This window comes from Arachis duranensis, chromosome 6 (genome assembly GCF_000817695.3).
Source record: "Arachis duranensis cultivar V14167 chromosome 6, aradu.V14167.gnm2.J7QH, whole genome shotgun sequence".
Lineage (NCBI taxonomy): Eukaryota > Viridiplantae > Streptophyta > Magnoliopsida > Fabales > Fabaceae > Arachis > Arachis duranensis.
In genome coordinates, this window is record NC_029777.3 from 19,648,535 (window position 1) to 19,665,570 (window position 17,036).

The window sequence follows — 17,036 nt, forward strand, 5'->3', positions numbered from 1 at the left end:
CGGGGAATAATTTGAGCCTAGAGTTAAACAGCAGAACTTTCTGCCCTGGCTCAAAGACTTTGGATGACAGCTTCTTATCATGCCATCTTTTTGCTTTCTCTTTGTAAATTTTTGCATTTTTGAAAGCATTGAGTCTGAATTCCTCTAGCTCATTTAACTGGAGCAATCATTTTTCTCCAGCTAACTTGGCATCAAGGTTTAGGAATCTGGTTGTCCAATAGGCCTTGTATTCTAGTTCCACTGGCAAGTGACAGGCTTTTCCATACACAAGCTGGTATGGAGAGGTCCCTATCGGAGTCTTGAATGCTGTTCTGTATGCCCACAGAGCATCATCCAAGCTTCTTGCCCAATCCCTTCTAGGGTTAATCACAGTCCGTTCCAGGATTCTTTTAAATTCTCTATTAGAGACTTCAGCTTGCCCATTTATCTGTGGATGATATGGACTTTCCACCCTGTGGCTAACTCCATATCGAACCATAGCAGAGTAAAGCTGTTTATTGCAGAAATGAGCACCCCATCACTGATTAGTACTCTAGGGACACCAAATCTGTTGAAGATGTGTTTCTGGAGGAATTTTAGCACTGTCTTAGTATCATTAGTGGGTGTTGCAATAGCCTCCACCCATTTGGATACATAATCTACTGCCACCAGAATATAAGTGTTTGAGTATGATGGTGGGAAAGGCCCCATGAAGTCAATACCCCATACATCAAACAACTCAATCTCCAAGATCCCTTGTTGAGGCATGGCATAACCGTAAGGCAGATTGCCAGATCTTTGGCAACTGTCACAATTACGTACAAACTCTCGGGAGTCTTTATAGAGAGTAGGCCAGTAGAAGCCACATTGGAGGACTCTTGTGGCTGTTTGCTCACTTCCAAAATGTCCTCCATACTGTGATCCATGGCAATGCCAGAGGATCTTCTGTGCTTCTTCTTTAGGAACACATCTACGGATTACTCCGTCTGCACATCTCTTGAAGAGATATGGTTCATCCCACAGATAGTACTTTGCATCCGAGATCAATTTTTTTGATTGCTACCTACTATACTCTTTGGGTATGAATCTCATTGCCTTGTTGTTTGCAATGTCTGCAAACCATGGTATTTCCTGGATAGCAAAGAGTTGCTCATCTGAAAAGTTTTCAGAGATCTCAGTAAGAGGGAGGGACGCCCCTTCTACTGGTTCTATTCGGGACAGGTGATCTGCTACTTGGTTCTCTATCCCTTTTCTGTCTCTTATTTCTATATCAAACTCTTGCAGAAGCAACACCCATCTTATGAGTCTGGGTTTTGAATCTTGCTTTGTGAGTAGATATTTAAGAGCAGCATGGTCAGTGTACACAATCACTTTTGATCCTACTAAATAAGATCTGAACTTGTCAATGGCGTAAACCACTGCAAGTAACACTTTTTCTGTGGTTGTGTAGTTCTTCTGTGCGTCATTTAAAACATGACTGGCATAATAAATGACGTGCAGAAGCTTGTCATGCCTTTGTCCCAACACTGCACCAATGGCATGGTCACTGGCATCACACATTAGTTCAAATGGTAATGTCCAGTCTGGTACAGAGATGACTGGTGCTGTGACCAGCTTAGCTTTCAGAGTCTCAAACACTTACAGACACTCCTTATCAAAGATAAATGACGTGTCAGCAGCTAGCAGATTACTCAGAGATTTTGCAATTTTTGAAAAATCTTTTATAAACCTCCTATAGAATCTTGCATGCCCCAAAAAGCTTCTGATTACCTTAACATTGGCAGGTGGTGGTAATTTTTCAATTACGTCTACCTTAGCTTGATCCACCTCTATTCTCTTGTTTGAAATTTTGTGCCCAAGGACAATTCCTTCAGTCACCATAAAGTGACATTTCTCCCAGTTTAAAACCAGGTTAGTCTCTTGGCACCTCTTTAGAACAAGTGCTAGATGGTCAAGACAAGAGCTGAATGAGTCTCCAAATATTGAAAAGTCATCCATGAAGACTTCTATAAATTTTTTCACCATATCAGAGAAAATAGAGAGCATGCACCTTTGAAAGGTTGCAGGTGCATTGCACAGACCAAATGGCATCCTTCTGTATGCAAATACTCCAGATGGACATGTGAATGCTGTTTTCTCTTGATCCTGGGGATCTACTGCAATTTGATTATAACCTGAATATCCATCCAGAAAGTAGTAGTAATCATGACCTGCTAGTCTTTCTAGTATCTGGTCTATGAATGGTAAAGCAAAATGATCCTTTCTGATAGCTGTATTGAGCCTTCTGTAATCAATACACATACGCCACCTTGTAACTGTTCTTGTAGGAACCAGTTCATTTTTTCATTATGAACCACTGTCATGCCACCATTCTTAGGGACGACTTGGACAGGGCTTACCCAGGGGCCATCAGAAATAGGATAAATAATCCCAACCTCTAGTAATTTAGTGACCTCCTTCTGCACCACCTCCTTTATGGATGGATTTAGCCGCCTCTGTGGTTGAACCACTGGCTTAGCTTCATCCTCCAATAGGATCTTGTGCATGCATCTGGCTGGGCTAATGCCCTTAAGATCAATGATGGACCACCCAAGAGCTGTCTTGTGTGTCCTCAACACTTGGATTAGTGCTTCCTCTTCCTGTGGCTCTAAGGTAGAGCTTATGATTACAGGAAAAGTGTCACCTTCTCCCAGAAATGCATATTTCAGGGATGGTGGTAATGGTTTGAGCTCGGGTTTAGGAGGTTTCTCCTCTTCCTGAAAGATTTTTAGAGGTTCTATTATTCTCTCTGGTTCCTTCAGATCAGGCTGAATATCTTTAAAGATATCCTCTAGCTCTGATTCGAGACTCTCAGTCATATTAACCTCTTCTACCAGAGAGTTAATATTATCAATGCTCATGCAGTCATTTGGGGTGTCTGGATGCTGCATAGCTTTGACAACATTCAACTTAAACTCATCCTCATTGACTCTCAGGGTTAATTCCCCTTTTGGACGTTAATGAGGGTTCGTTCAGTTGCTAGGAAAGGTCTTCCTAGAATGAGAGTTACACTCTTGTGCTCCTCTATTTCCAACACCACAAAGTCAGTGGGAAAGGCAAATGACCTAACCTTGACAATCATGTCTTCAATCATGTCTGATGGGTATTTAATGGATCCATTAGCAAGTTAGAGACATATCCGGGTTGGTGTGACTTCTTCAGTCAGACCAAGCTTTTTGATAGTGGATGCAGGTATTAGGTTGATACTTGCTCCAAGATCACATAGAGCTTTCTTGGTACAAGTACCATCTAATGTGCAAGGTTTCATGAAGCTTTTGGGATCTTTAAGCTTCTTTGGTAAGATTTTTAGAATGACTACACTGCATTCTTGAGTGATTTAAACTTTTTCAGTTTCTCTCCAATCCTTCTTATGACTTAAGATCTCTTTCATGAACTTAGCATAAGAGGGTATTTGCTCAAGTGCCTTTACAAATAGAATCTTTATTTCAAGAGTCCTGAGATAGTCTGCAAAGTAGGCAAATTGCTTATCCTACTCTGCTTGGCAGAGTTTCTGAGGATAAGACATTTTGGCTTTGTATTCCTCAACCTTAGTTGCTGTAGGTTTATTTCCTACATATGTGGTTGGAGAAGCCTTTTTAGAGGCGTTGCTATCAGCACTTGTATGTGTCTGATCCCTCACTGGCGTTTGAATGCCAGGGTTGGAAGCTGGATTGGCGTTGGACGCCAACTCCTTACCTGTTTCTGGTGTTTGAACGCCAGGACTGAGCTTTCCTTGGGCGTTTAACGCCAACTCCTTGCCTGTTTGTGGCATTTGAACACCAGAACTGAGTATGGGTTGGGCGTTTAACGCCAGCTCTCCACCCTTTTCTGGCGTTTGAGCACCAGAATTATTCCTCTCTGGGCTCTTACTATCCTCAGAGGGATTTTGGGTAGCAGTTTGTTCCTTTCTTGGCTTCCTGCTGCCTTGAAGTGAGGTATTTAATGTTTTCCCACTTCTTAATCGGACTGCTTGGCACTCTTCTGTTATTTGTTTTGATAATTGATGTTCTTTTTGCTTCAACTATACTTCCATATTCATATTAGCCATTCTTGTGTTTTATAGTATCTCCTTGAATTCGGCTAGCTGTTTTGTTAGAAAATCTAATTGCTGATTGAATTCAATAACTTGTTCTGCAGGACTGAGTTCAGCAGTTACTGTTTTAGCCTCTTCATTCATAGAAGATTCACTACTTAGGTACAGATGCTGATTTTTTGCAACTGTATCAATGAGCTCTTGAGCTTCTTCAATTGTCTTTCTCATGTGTATAGATCTACCAGCTGAATGGTCCAAAGACATCTGAGCTTTCTTTGTAAGCCCATAATAGAAGATGTCTAACTACACCCACTCTGAAAACATTTTAGAGGGGCATTTTCTTTGTGTCTCTCTGTATCTCTCCCATGCATCATTAGGAGATTCATTATCTCCTTGTTTAAAGCCTTGGATGCTCAGCCTTAGCTGTGTCATCCGTTTTGGAGGAAAATATTGATTCAGAAATTTTTCTGACAGCTGTTTCCATGTCCTTATGCTAGCCTTAGGTTGGTTATTTAACCACCTCTTAGCTTGGTCTTTTACAGCAAATGAAAACAGTAATAATCTGTAAACATCCTGATCTACTTCCTTATCATGTATTGTGTCAGCAATTTGTAAAAACTGTGCCAGAAACTCTGTAGGTTCTTTTTGTGGAAGACCGGAATACTGGCAACTTTGCTGCACCATGATAATGAACTGAGGATTCAACTCAAAACTACTGACTCCGATGGAGAGTATACAGATACTATTCCCATATGAAGTAGTAGTGGGGTTAGCATATGACCCCATAGTCCTTCTGGACTGTTCATTTTCACTTAGGTCCATGATGGAGAAAGGGAGATGACGTGGATTTATTTTATTTATTTTATTATATTAAAAAAATATTTTTGAAATAATAAAATAAAATAAAATAAAAACTACAATAAAAATAATAAAAAAAGAATTGAAAATATTTTATGAGGATTTTCGAAAAAGTGAGGAGAGAGAAAGTGGTTAGGATATTTTTGAAAAAGATATGATTTTAAAAATCTTAAAAGGATATGATTTGAAAATTTTTGACCAAGTCAACCCAAGGAATTCAAAAATTATGAGAAATTCAAGGAAAAGATAATTTTTTTATTTTTGAATTTTATTATGAAAGAGAAGATTACACAAAAGACACAAGACTTAAAATTTTTAGATCCAATGCTCCTTGTTTTCGAAAATTTTGGAGGGAAAACACCAAGACACACCAAACTTAAAAATTTTAAGATCAAAACACAAAGAAGACTCAAGAACAACAAGAACAAAAGAAAGAACACCAAACTTAAAATTTTTAGAAAACCAAAATAAAATTTTTGAAAACTTTAGAAGAATTAACAAGAGAACACCAAACTTAAAGTTTGGCACAAGATTTAATCAAAGAAAAATTATTTTTGAAAAAGTTTTAAAAGGAAGATACCCAATTACTAAGAACACAAGCACAACGCTTAAGAAAAATAATATTTTTGAAAAATTTTGAAAAGAAAATAAAAGACTCTGACCCAAAAGATAAAAATTTTCTAATCTAAGCAATAAGATAAACCGTCAGTTGTTCAAACTCGAACAATCCCCGGTAACAGCACCAAAAACTTAGTGCACAAAATTGTAAAGCACACTTTTCACAACTCGTACCACTAACCAGCAAGTGCACTGGGTCGTCCAAGTAATACCTTACGTGAGTAAGGGTCAAATCCCACGGAGATTGTCGGCTTGAAGCAAGCTATGGTTATCTTGTAACTCTTAGTTAGGATGATAATAAATCTCAGTTTTAATTGGTAGTAAATAAAAAGCATGGATTAAATAGTACTTGTTATGCAGTAATGGAGAATATGTTAGAGTTTTGGAGATGCTTTGTCTTCTGAATCTCTGCTTTTCCCCTGTCTTCTTCTTCACGCACGCAAGGTTCCTCCTATGGCAAGTTGTATGTTGGTGGATCACCGTTGTCAATGGCTACCATCCATCTTCTCAGTGAAAATGGTCCAGGTGCGTTGTCACCGCATGGCTAATCATCTGTCGGTTCTCACTCATGTTGGAATAGGATCCATTGATCCTTTTGTGTCTGTCACTACGCCCAACCTTGGTGAGTTTGAAGCTTGTCACAGTTATCCAATCCCTGAATCCTACTCAGAATACCACAGACAAGGTTTAGACTTTCCGGATTCTCAAGAATGCTGCCAATGGATTCTAGCTTATACCACGAAGACTCTGATTAAGGAATCCAAGAGATACTCATTCAATCTAAGGTAGAATGGAGGTGGTTGTCAGGCACGCGTTCATAGATTGAGAATGGTGATTAGTGTCACGGATCATCACATTCATCATATTGAAGTGCGAATGGATATCTTAGATAGAAACAAGCGTGTTTGAATAGAAAACAGAAACAATTGCATTAATCCATCGAGACACAGTAGAGCTCCTCACCCCCAACAATGGGGTTTAGAGACTCATGCCGTCAGAAATACAAAGTTCAGATCTAAAATGTCATGTGGTACAAAATAAATCTCTAAAAGTTGTTTAAATTCTAAACTAGTAACCTAGGTTTTCAGAAAATGAGTAAACTGAGATAGATAGTGCAGAAATCCACTTCTGGAGCCCACTTGGTGTGTGCTGGAGCTGAGCTTTGAACTTTACATGTGCATAGGCTGTCTCTGGAGTTAAACGACAGGTTATAATCTGTTTTGGGCGTTTAACTCCAACTTGTAGCCTGTTTCTGGCGTTTAACGCCAGAATGGAACATGGAACTGGCGTTAAACGCTAGTTTACGTCATTTATCTTTGAGCAAAGTATGGACTATTATATGTTGTTGGAAAGCCCTGGATGTTTACTTTCCAACCCAATTGAGAGCGCACCAATTAGACTCCTGTAGTTCCAAAAAATCCATTCCGAATGCAGGGAGGTCAGAATCCAACAACATCAGCAGTCCTTTTTCAGCCTGAGTCAGATTTTTGCTCAGCTCCCTTAATTTCAGCCAGAAAATATCTGAAATCACAGAAAAATACACAAACTCATAGTAAAGTCCAGAAATATGAATTTTGCCTAAAAACTAATAAAAATATACTAAAAACTACATGAAATTACCCCAAAAAGCGTATAAAATATCCGCTCATCAGGCAGCAGCAAGTGGTGCCACAACATGAATATTCAAGTTTATTCCAAATTCAATCATTCACAATTTAAAAAAGTAACCAATTTGACATTATCTTATTTTCGAAACAAATATTAGTTTTTTGGTTATAATAGATATTACCAAACTTTCTTTGAGCAAATTAAATTACTTTTAAGTTAGTTTTTTGAAAAACTAGTTGATATGTCTGCTACGTTTTGTTTGCTAAATTTGGTTGTCATTTTGTGATACTATTATCAATTTTGCTTATGTTATTATTTAGGCTTATGATCTAAGGTGATTCATATCATTCAACGTTAAAGGATCCATATCATTCATATATTCATATGTTAAAGGATCCATATCATTCATTTATTCATATTAACCACATTGCATCATTTATTCATTCATATTAACCAAAATACATAATTCAAGAACATAATTCATTACGTTTCACATGTTTTCCTCATTTTTTCATACCTTAAATACATAAACATCCGACAATACAACAATCAAAGCTATAATTATGAATATGAAATTAATGCTTTTCTTGTTCTCTAAATAAACTATCCTCTGCTTTAATTCAGCCACTCTATTCTCCAGTTCTTTCTTCCCAAAATTTTTTTTAATGTCTTCGCCCTCTTTGTCATCCAATGACTAGGTTCTATATTTCTAATTTTTTTAATATAGTCATCAATTCACATAAAAAATATACAATAAGTAGTTTCACTTACACGAATTGGCACAACATCCAAATGCGTACATACACAATCTCAACTTCATCCATGTCATGAGAAATTACGAGTTTATCTTATAGAATGGGCTGCCAAAATATAGTCAACTTGAATTGCTGGTTCTCTTCAACATGTAAAGTATAGTATACACTCCATAAAAACATTTTGGAATAATGCCATCTTTCTCATCGCCAGCTTGCACAACACATGAGGTTAAATTTTCTACTAAGCGTTATTGTCTTCCTCTATCTCCAGTTTGTCTCGTGTTTGATGAGCCTTCATCATTGGCCATAAGTGAAAACAACACCACCATGAATAAGTATGAGCATCTACTACATACACTGCTTGAAACCACCCCAATTTGAAGCATTAGAGTTCAAAGCGACATTGTTTGCATATTAGGGGATCTTTTGGTTCTCGAAACTTTTGTTCTCTTTTATCTTGGCACTGTAATGGACAGCTGGGCAAAGTTACAGCCACATCAATGAGTTTTGTATGATTCATGAAAGGCAAATGGATAAAGGGATGAATTTGTCTTTTATTTGTAAAAGTTATGAACATTTTTATATTTAAATTTTGACAGAAATGTATTTATCGGGGCCTGCTACACATACAAGTAAAAAGACCGTACAAGTTTTACAAGTTATCAGCCCAAACTTTATTAACACGCGCACTAACTCATTTTGAATGGAGCGTAACTACACGCGCCCCACTCAAACGGTTCCTCTTCGTCTTCGTCTTCTTCTTCTTCTTCTTCTTCCTCTTCCTCTTCCTCTTCTTCTTCTTCTTCTTCTTCTTCTTCTCTTCTTCTTCTTCGTCTTCGTCTTCTTCCTCTTCCTCTTCCTCTTCCTCTTCCTCTTCTTCTTCTTCTTCTTCTTCTTCTTCTTCTTCTTCTTTTTCGTTTTTTTCGATTTTCATGGTTTCTGAAATTCTTCTTCTTCTTGCTGCACGTTCTTCTTCCTCTTACTCTTCTTCTTCTCCTTTTCTTTCGTTTCTGCACGTTCTTCTTCCTCGTTTTCTTTTTCTTCTTCTTCATTTACGTCTTTTCTCTCTGTTTTCTCGTTTTTTTCAATTTTTCATGGTAAAATCATTTTTGAAGAAGAAGAAGCAGCAGAAGATGAGGAGGAGAAAGAGAAAGAGTTCTGAATTATGCATAAGATGTACTTCAACGAATTTTGGGTGTATTTTCTTAAATCCTTTGGGTGTATTTTCTGTAACCCTTTGGGTGTATTCTATAATCGTTTAGGTGAATTCTTGTAACCGTTTGGGTGTATTTTCTGTAATCTTTTGGGTGTATTTTTGTAATCATTTGGGTGTATTTGAGTGATATCTGACTGATATCTATGGGTGTATCTGACTCATATCTATGGGTGTATCTTACTGATATCTATGGGTGTATTTTTTATTTCAGAAAAAATAGCAGGCATTACAGAAATACACCCAAACGATTACATAAAATACACCCAAGAGATTACAGAAATACACCCAAATAATTACATAAAATACACCCAAGAGATTACAGAAATACACCCAAACGGTTACAGGAATTCACCCAAACGATTATAGAAATACACCCAAAAGATTACAGAAAATACACCCAAAGGATTTAAGAAAATACACCCAAAATCATGCATAATTCAGAACTCTTTCTCTTTTTCCTCCTCATCTTCTGCTACTTCTTCTTCTTCAAAAACGATTTCAGAGCTTGATGTAAAAAAACAATAGAAATCGAGAATAACGAAAAAAGAAAACAGAGAGAAAAACACGTAAATGAAGAAGAAGAACAGAAAGAGTAAGAAGAACGTGTAGCAAGAAGAAGAAGAAGAAGAAGAAGGAGAAAGAGAAGGCAAGAAACGTATATTTCTTCGTTTTTTCTAGTGATTTTGATGAAGGAGAAAGAGAAAACGAAAAGAGGAGAAGAAATTTCAATAAAAAAAGAGGGAGGAAGAGAAAAAAAGAGATACAGAGAAAGAGGAAGAAGAAGAAGAAGAGGAAGAGGAAGAAGAAGAGGAAGCACGGAGAAAGAAGAAGAAGAAAAAGAGGCACAAAAAAACGTGAAACGGCATGAATAAAGCGCGTGTAAGTGACGTAGGAGTTGCAACACGTTTTGGTGGATTAGGCATTAATAAACTTGTAATAGTTACAAGCCCTAATCGCTTGTATACTGAGCTTTTCCCTTATCAAAAATTAAGAAAATCGGGTCTCTATTTGTTTTTTTTTTCTAAAAAAAATTACACACTTAGTTATTAGTGTGTTATTTAAATTAGTTTTTTATATACATGTACTATATCAAAATTAAATTTTTATAGATAACATCACTTAGAGTAACTAAACAAGCTTATGAATCCATAATTTGATTTTTTTTATAACTAGCATGGCAAAATATTAGATAGTCCAATAATATTTGGAGTACTAAATGATTCTATTCACACTTTAGTCAACCTCCTTCGAACTAATTGTTCTATATTGATTAAGAAGACATTTTAAGTGTATCTAGAGAATCGACACAAAAAGTACGCAACATCACAGTTGAAGTGCACTTAAATATTACTCTCTCATCACATTTTCTAATGATCTTATTGGGATAAACTATTACAAAAAAATCTTATTACTAGCCAATTTTTTTGGGAAAGAAGAAAAGAAAGAATAGATAGAATAAAGATGGATGCAAAATGTATAGGCCAAGAAGGTGCATATATAGATATTTTCTGTTATGTATCTAGGATGCAGAGACCCCTATTTATTTAAGCATGTATCTCAAGTCCAGTGCCACCATACTTATTATTGCTGTATTTCAAGTACAGTAACAGAAATTAAATGTCAAAATTAATATATATTTTTGACAAATATCACAAATGTCAAATTTTCTATATTTTCTTGACGAAAAATTTGACCGTAGAAAATTACTCCTCAATTTTGACACTCATTTGTTTTCAATTTACTCTACTATTTTTTTTCTTTGGGCTCTGTTAATGTTGACATCACACTGCTCTCAGTTTAGAATTATACTATTCATTCTTTATCTTCAAAATCTCAATTTATTCTTTAGTTTCAAGATCACATCTCATTCTTTGTTAAAATTTTTTGTTGACAATATTTTATAGTCAATAAGTGTCAAAATAAATAGTATTTTTGACAATTAATAAGTATCACAGAAAATATGTTCTCAAAATTTTCTAACAAATTATTTTTGACAGCCAATATTTATCAAAATAAAATTTAAATTTTTTTCAAAACTTTTATTAACATATTTTCATAGTTAAAATAGTGTCAAAATTTGTTTTTTTGACAAATTTTAATTTTCTTTTACACATTATAACCCTCAAAAATAATCTATATTGTTGTAGTGTGGGTACTGTGCACCCGGCTTGTGTACGGATTTTGATATCGCTAGTATCTCGAATATAGAGTATCCGAGTTGTACTTTTTTAGGTTTTGGTACTTCTGTATCTGGGATGTGTAAGCTTGACATAAATGTGTAAATATGTATGCTACAGATTACGTATTTTCATAAATATTATATTTAAATAATTTAAATAAAAAATTCTATATAACCCATAATTAATTGGTCTAAGAATCACTCACTCACATAAGTGGTACTACCATATTTTTCATCTTTTAAACTAACACTCATAAGAAAGAATGAAACAGTAAAGGATCATTTTTTCAAAATCATGTTTAGTTTATTTCAATGGAACACACATACATAATCATGCGTACGTATATCTTTTATATTCAGTTAATAGAAATAGGATGAGTAGAATCCATAAAATATACTTATTAAAGAAAGTGATCCATTGAGTCATATTAAATATATTTGAATTCTATTGATTATAGACTATCTTTATAATAATATAAAAAAATACGATAATTATAGATGCAAAAAAGATGAAAAAAAAAAGCATTTAAGAAAATTCAAAAGGGGAAAAGAATTACATAAATATCAAGTAGCTAGTTGAAGTAAAATAACACATAAATTTTATACAAAAATATCATTTAAAATGATATGAATAACATAAGCACATTTAAAATTAGATATTGGTAATTACAAATCAAATAGAATGGCACAAAAGAATTTATTAACATAAACACAAAAAAACACTAGAGATATATCCAAATTAAAATTATGTTTAAATTAAAAAGATAAAATCTTTCGTTAAACAGAAACCTCCATGATTCGAAAAATAAAATAAAGATTGGGAGACAAAAAAAACTCTACTAACCCAAAAAATGTGAAAGAGGTAACATTTTTCAGGACCGGGGGCATTGGGGAAGAGGCGTTGACGAGATGCATTTCAGGCGCAGAGAAGCGGGAAAAGGAAGTGTGCGCTGATGAAACGTATTTTCGGTGTAGAGAAAGCCGTGAAGAGGAGGAGCACACTAATTTACTGATGGAGGAGGCGACACAGAGGAGGAGCGCGGTGACGAATGAGTCATTGTAGAAGCTGCTAGGTTTTAAAACTATTTTTGGATATTTGGGATGTTTTGGGATATGTTAAAGCATTTTCAATGGAGTATTTTTAGAGTATCACTTTTGATATTTTTAAGAAGTGAATTGATTTAGAATTGAAATTTGGGTAGGAGTTGATTTATGAATAGAAACCAGTATCACCTTAACGGAGAACCACTTTTGTCACTCGTATAATTATGTTGATAAAATAATTAAAAATAATATAAAATTTTAAATGAATTAAGACTAATATCGGAGGAACAAATTTTATTTTTAAGAGAAAAGGGCAAATATAAAATTTGGGTAGGAGTCCTTGACCTTTTGATCCGCAGATATTTAAGTCCTCGAGGATTTGAAAATACATTTAAATCCCTGACCTTTTCAAAATCTAGACAAATTGATCCCTCATGTTCACTTGAGTCTTCCAGACTCAATGGAAAAATCAAACGTGACTCCCATTATACTGACCTGATTGATACGAATGCACACGTGAGAGAGTTTTTAAACTTGAACAAATTAGAATTAGGGATCGATATGTCAGATTTTGAAGAGATTAAGAATTTAAATGTATTTTTAAATCTTCAGGTATTTAAATGTCCGCGGACCAAAAAATCAGAGATTGATTTGTCATTTTTTTAATTTTTAATTTCAAATCACTATTTATAACAAATGATCCTTTAAATAGAGGTTTGAATTTTTAGTTTTCTTTTTTAAATTTATATTTTAAATTTTTGAAAAAGAAATAATAAATTTATTAGATGTGTTTGTTTTAATTTTTTTAAATTAATGTAATAAAAAATTAATTAAAAAATAATTAAAAAATATTTAGTTGTGCTGAATTTGTATAATATTTTTTGGTGTTCTTCTTGTATATGTTTAATATAATAAATATGTTATGTATTTTTTATTTTATTGGTGATTGTTCACTAAAAATATATATTTTTTGTATATAAATAATTTTAAGATGATAAAAAATATGGTAAAAAAAAGAGTCAAGTGTCTTCTATAGGTGTGGGGTAGAAGGATGAAATCTAAAAAAACACTTTGAAGAGTTGAATTTTTCTTTAGTGGAAACTAAATTGGTGGAAATGAATTGGTTGGATTTGAAGTGTAGAGAGTATCATCTAGTTAAAAAGAAACGAAACTAAATGTTCCCTCACTAATAATGTCATATGTCATGAGCATCCGGACACCTCCTTGTTATAGACACCCAGAGTAGAACTTTAGCTTAAATTGTGGAAATCAACTTCTAGTTTTAGTTAAAAAGATTTAAAGTGGTGAAAACACCTAAAAATATTTTCTGCCAACTATCCTATTTAATAACAAGCCTTAAGATAAAAAGAGTATGCCAAAAATTACATTGTAACCATTAGATAATAGACTTGCTCTTCAAAATGACTTTTAACTATAAAAAGACCGTAAGTCACTTCTTTTAGATTTTTTTTTCCTGAAACTTGGAAGCTTAGATCCATCTTTTTCTCTTCCTAAATTTTTTCATTGTTTTTTATTTTATTTATCAATTTCATACATAAAATTAGCATTTGAGTGTTTCACCAGAATACCCAATACCAAAATTAATTAACCTTTATTCAGTCTAACTCATTCATCCTTTTATAATATTAGTAGATATCTCAACATTTATTCTCTAGCTCTATTTTTATCATTAATTCTTGTATTGTTTATTTATTATTAATAAAAGTATCTTCTATAAATTTATTTATTCCTAATCTTTGATCTTAATTTTTAATTTACTTACTCTATTTTAAAAATCAAACGTGAGTCCCATTATACTGACCTGATTGATACGAATGCACACGTGAGAGAGTTTTTAAACTTGAACAAATTAGAATTAGGGATCGATATGTCAGATTTTGAAGAGATTAAGAATTTAAATGTATTTTTAAATCTTCAGGTATTTAAATGTCCGCGGACCAAAAAATCAGAGATTGATTTGTCATTTTTTTAATTTTTAATTTCAAATCACTATTTATAACAAATGATCCTTTAAATAGAGGTTTGAATTTTTAGTTTTCTTTTTTAAATTTATATTTTAAATTTTTGAAAAAGAAATAATAAATTTATTAGATGTGTTTGTTTTAATTTTTTTAAATTAATGTAATAAAAAATTAATTAAAAAATAATTAAAAAATATTTAGTTGTGCTGAATTTGTATAATATTTTTTGGTGTTCTTCTTGTATATGTTTAATATAATAAATATGTTATGTATTTTTTATTTTATTGGTGATTGTTCACTAAAAATATATATTTTTTGTATATAAATAATTTTAAGATGATAAAAAATATGGTAAAAAAAAGAGTCAAGTGTCTTCTATAGGTGTGGGGTAGAAGGATGAAATCTAAAAAAACACTTTGAAGAGTTGAATTTTTCTTTAGTGGAAACTAAATTGGTAGAAATGAATTGGTTGGATTTGAAGTGTAGAGAGTATCACTAGTTAAAAAGAAACGAAACTAAATGTTCCTTCACTAATAATGTCATATGTCATGAGCATCCGGACACCTCCTTGTTATAGACACCCAGAGTAGAACTTTAGCTTAAATTGTAGAAATCAACTTCTAGTTTTAGTTAAAAAGATTTGAAGTGGTGAAAATACCTAAAAATATTTTCTGCCAACTATCCTATTTAATAACAAGCCTTAAGATAAAAAGAGTATGCCAAAAATTACATTGTAACCATTAGATAATAGACTTGCTCTTCAAAATGACTTTTAACTATAAAAAGACCGTAAGTCACTTCTTTTAGACTCTTTTTTTTCCTGAAACTTGGAAGCTTAGATCCATCTTTTTCTCTTCCTAAATTTTTTCATTGTTTTTTATTTTATTTATCAATTTTATACATAAAATTAGCATTTGAGTGTTTCACCAGAATACCCAATACCAAAATTAATTAACCTTTATTCAGTCTAACTCATTCATCCTTTTATAATATTAGTAGATATCTCAACATTTATTCTCTAGCTCTATTTTTTATCATTAATTCTTGTATTGTTTATTTATTATTAATAAAAGTATCTTCTATAAATTTATTTATTCCTAATCTTTGATCTTAATTTTTAATTTACTTACTCTATTTTACACAAAACTCAACTGAAATTGTAATAGTTCAGACCACCCGCTAAAACGATATTATCCGCTTTGGCACACAAGGCCTCACGATTTTGCCTTTGACGATAGGGGGGTCGATTGTAAGGTCCCACGTCGGTTGGGAAGGAGAATGAAGCATGCCTTATAAGGGTGTGGATACCTCTCCCTAGTATGACGCGTTTTGACGAGTGAGTGTGGGGGGGATTCGGCTATCATCCCTATCGTCAAAGGCAAAATCGTGAGGCCTTGTGTGCCAAAGCGGACAATATCGTGCTAGCGAGTAGTCTGGACTGTTACAGATGGTATCACTGTCGGAGCCCTGATCGATGTGCCAGCGAGGACGTTGGGCTCCCTTAAGGGGGTGGATTGTAAGGTCCAACATCGGTTGGGGAGGGGAACGAAGCATACCTTATAAGGGTGTGGATACATCTCCCTAGCATAACGCATTTTGACGAGTGAGTGTGGGGGATTCGGTTATTATCCCTATCATCAAAGACAAAACCGTGAGGCCTTATGTGCCAAAGCAGACTATATTGTGCTAGCGGGTGGTCTGAACTGTTACAGATGGTATTAGAGGCGGAACCCGGATCGATGTGTCAGCGAGAGCGCTGGACTCCCTTAGGGGGTAGATTGTAAGGTCCCACATCGGTTAGAAAGGGAAACGAAGCATGCCTTATAAGGGTGTGGATATCTCTCCCTAGCATGACGCATTTTGACGAGTGAGTTTGTGGCATTCGACTATCATCTCTATTGTCAAAAGCAAAATTGTGAAGCCTTATGTGCTAAAGCAGACAATATCATACTAGCATGTGTTTTGGACTGTTACAGAAATTAATTGGCTATTATTAATTCTTAAATTTGTATTTATATATCTAATTTATTTTAAAGAGAGATATAATGGATACCTTATCTAAAACTTGAGAGTATTTGAGGAAGTCAAAATTCTCTTGTGAATAGAAACCAGTATTGCATTGTATTTACCGGAGGGAAAACCATTTCCCAATGTGTTATAATTAAGAATGCACAGGCGAATCTTGTAGTCTGAAGTTTTGTACCATTGCAACTTGCAAGGACGTTCTCTTACGAAATAATATATTAAAATATGAACAAGAGATTATGAAAATAATATTTTAAAGTTAGAAAAATGGTAAAACAAAAAGCAAAATTTTGTAAATCGAACAGATATTCGAATCAGAAGAGTTAAATGTTTAAGAATTTAAAAATTTAATCATATATGATAAAATAATTATATATAAAATATATGATTTTTTAGAAAAGTATAATTTTTTGATTTTATTATTTTAAAGAAATTAAATTACTTTGACCGATCTTTCAAATTTTTTGACTAATTTTAGTATTGGCGCTTTTTATTTTGGATCAGACTAATAATTCAATAGTCAATTTTCAGTTAATTTAATCGAACCAATCAATTTAGTTTCCCGAGCACGGATAAAAAAAAATAAGAATTTAATTAATTATGAGAAAGTACGAGGAGCCAATGAAATATTTATACAATGTGTACAATGGAGGTTTATGGAGTATTAGAGATATAATTATTAGTGTTACACTTTTGTATC